The sequence below is a fragment of the Aplidium turbinatum genome, chromosome 3, assembly GCF_918807975.1.
Source record: "Aplidium turbinatum chromosome 3, kaAplTurb1.1, whole genome shotgun sequence".
NCBI classification, from domain to species: Eukaryota; Metazoa; Chordata; class Ascidiacea; order Aplousobranchia; family Polyclinidae; genus Aplidium; species Aplidium turbinatum.
In genome coordinates, this window is record NC_137474.1 from 37,254,572 (window position 1) to 37,258,099 (window position 3,528).

Below are 3,528 nucleotides of genomic sequence, written 5' to 3' on the forward strand. Positions count from 1 at the left end.
CATTCCAACAGGTGTTTAAAGCTGATGTAATATTTCCTGTTTAAACAGGCCCAAACAAGTCCAAACAAGTTTGACACAAGTCTATGAACGATGGTGCAATTTTGGCACATTTTCTAGCAACTTCCATGACGTAATATTCAGTAGACTTGAACGGTTTTATATGACGTTTGATTTGTACAGAGATTGGCCGTAACACTAGTCTTCTTAGGATTTTTCAAAAACAACCAATAAATCCAGCACATTTCATCCAAAATGTGTTTTGTAGCTCTATTTTAATGTGTTTTGATATATTAATGTGTTACAAGAGGCATGCACAGTCAGTTCACGAAAACAATACATAAATTTTGCTTTAAAAAAAAAAGTAATAATTTTCACAAAAAATGCTCTTTTATTTAGGACGCAAGCTGAGGTTTTGGACTCCTTTTTTGTTTTAGATTATTTATTGCGTCACGTTTGCATGATCCGATAAATGTTTCGGGTGAAAGGTCATAATGTCGGAAACCAACCACGTTTAAGAACAGTTTGGACAATTGGACAGGTAATCACGCTACCATATTTGATTGGATTTTGAAGTTAGTTTGGACAATATGAACAAGATCTACATTGGCAATTTACCTCAAGACGTCACACAAAGTTCTCTCTGTGAAGTTTTCAACAACTACAACATAGAGCTCACCAGTGTAGTTGTAAATCAGAAAGGTTTTGCATTTGCTGACTGCAAAGACGCTGCTGCAGTTGACAGAGCAATTGAGCATTTGAACGGGTACATGTTCAATGAGAAAGAGATGAGTGTAGAACATTCTGTACCGCGAGGTTCGAGAAGCAAAAAGGTGCAAGTGCGCAATATCCCATCTCACCTAAATTGGGAAGAACTTGATAAGCTTCTTGCAGAGTATGGGTCAGTTGCTAAATGTGAGCAAGTTTCCACCGAATCTGATACAGCTACTGTAAAAGTTACTTACAGCAGTAGAGCGGAGGCCCAAGCAGCAATCCGTGATTTGAATGGAAGATCGGTGGAGGGAAATGTACTCAAGGTTACATTGCTTCCAGATCCTACTGATGCCACCCGTCCTCCAAGAGGGTCTCGCTTTGTAAATGGTGCAACTTATAACGGCCCATTCAATCCTGCATACAATCGTCCTAAAAACCTGCCTGAGCTACCAACCCGAATGCTTGTTCAGAGTCAGTATGTTGGAGCAATAATTGGAAAAGGTGGTGAGTCAATTCGTGCCATTACTAATAAAACTCAAGCACGCATAGATGTTCATCGTAAAGAAAATCTTGGTGCACCTGAAAAGGCTATCACAATTAATGGTACTCCTGAAGCTTGTGGTAATGCTGTAGCGGCAATTCTTGAAATTGTCCGCGAGGAAGATCGTAACGCTCGCATGGCTTCTGGAAACTGGAAGGATGATGAACTTCCTCTAAAACTTCTTGCCCACAACTCATTGATTGGACGTCTTATTGGAAGAGAAGGTCGTAATTTAAAAGCTATTCAAGATAAAGTTGATACAAAAATTGCAATCTCGAACAGCATGCATGATATTAACCAATATAATGCAGAAAGAACCATTGCTATTTCTGGAGACAACGAAAAGTGCAAAAAGGCTATGTTGCTTTTAATGGAAAAACTTCGCTCTTGCTATGAAAATGATTTAGTACAGGCTTCGCAACAGCCACAGCAATATCCTGGACTTAACCAAATGAACATGTTTCCTGGACTTCAAGCAGGTTATGGTCCACACATGCGTGATCCCATTTATGGTATGTCTGGTGGGGGTTACGCTAATGGATCAAATTATCGTGGCCAAGGAAACTTCAATTCTGAGCAAAGAACTTTGCAGAGCGAAACATGCACTCTATATATTCCATGCGAAGCTGTTGGAGCAATGATTGGAAGTAAAGGAACCCATATTCGTAACATTTCACGCATTGCAAATGCTTCGATTAAAATCATTCCTCCTGAAGATGGTGATGATGACAAGCAAAGAAGAGTAACTATTATGGGAAATCCAGAAGGCCAGTGGAAATCTCAGTTCTGTATCTTTGATAAGTTAAAACAAGAAGGTTTCTTCAATGGAGAAGATGAACGTCTCACATCAGAGATGAACATTCCTGCTTCCATCGTGGGTCGCATTATCGGAAAAGGTGGCAACAACGTGCGTGAACTTCAACGTCTTACAAGCTCAGAGGTTGTTATTCCACGTCAAACTGAGACTGAAGGCATGGAAGAAGTCCCAGTAAAGATTGTTGGTCACTTTTTTGCTATCCAGTCTGCCCAGCGCAAGATTAGAGAGCTTCTTGTCAAAGCCAAAGAAGCTGAAAGATCTGTCAAGGTTCGCGATCGTCAAAACGTAGCTCCACTTGGCAACTAAATGGATTATTTTTGTGTTTAATTGTCATGAAAATTACACTCACTTGAACACTTTCCACTCCATTTGTGACAAGGACAATTGTATAAAACATAAGTAGTAACGTGAATGTAATAATAGCATCTGATTATGTTGAGTTAAATGGTGTTTTATGTTTAATCACTCTTAATTATATAATCACTGACGGAATTGGTTTCATAAAAGAAAGTGAATAAATGCTTGATATGTGCCATAACTTTGCATTCTAATTGTATGATTCTCGTATCTAACACCTATGGTTTGTTTGGTCTACTGATGTGTGTCACACTGTTTGAAAGCTGCTACTATGTCACGTGGGTTTGAATAAGTTCTAGTGTGTTTTTCGTCAAAACATTCAAAATTGTGGTGTTTTAAAAGATCCTAAATATAAATAACTTTTTTGTTTCCTGTCCATTTTTTTATTATTTTTAAGATTGTGTGATGAGAGGTTTCAAGTGCAGTGTGTAGCTTTTGTTTTCGCATTTTTACTTTTTATTATTGAAGCTAATAGTTTTAATGCTGCCAACTCGTGATTTGTAAAAGTTACTTGTATTTGGTTTTTTGTGAGTAAATTATCAATTTGTTAATAGACCAGATTTACATCAATTCAACTCTCAACCCACTTTGTTTTGATGATTTCTTGTGCAGAAGTTCTAGTGTGTGCTGATTGACATAGTAATGCTTCAAAGCAATTTACTTAGACAACCATATGTGTTCATTGTTCAATACCATCGGCCCTATAATAGAGATATCAAAACAGCGTTTTACAACTTTGCTGAACTGAGAAAATATCCAGTGAATGATTTCTTGCAAAGGATTTGCGCAATATTTCCGGTAGTAATGCATAGCATAATTGCATTGGCCTTATGTTAATGTAAAAATGCTAAAACTTACTCTCTGGACTTGTATTCAGTGAATTTCACATTGTGTTATGTAACTTTGTGTGTTAAAACAGTTTCATTAAATGCTTTCTTGTACAAAAACAAGTAAAGTTTTTGTTGTGTTATTAGCAGAGTCTTGAGTAAGTTTGCTTTGGTAGAGTTTTCTAAAGTTACATTGAATTTTGGCTCATTTCTGTAGATATATAATAAAACCAGTCATTAAAACTAATTGTTAAAATGTGTTTTGTGTAGATACG

General features: G+C 37.1%; 1 pseudogene; it reads left to right on the forward strand.

Moving 5' to 3' along the window:
* The first annotated feature begins 495 nt into the window (after positions 1–495).
* Positions 496–3,524, forward strand: LOC145767117 (insulin-like growth factor 2 mRNA-binding protein 1 pseudogene; annotated as a pseudogene).
* Positions 3,525–3,528: the final 4 nt, after the last annotated feature.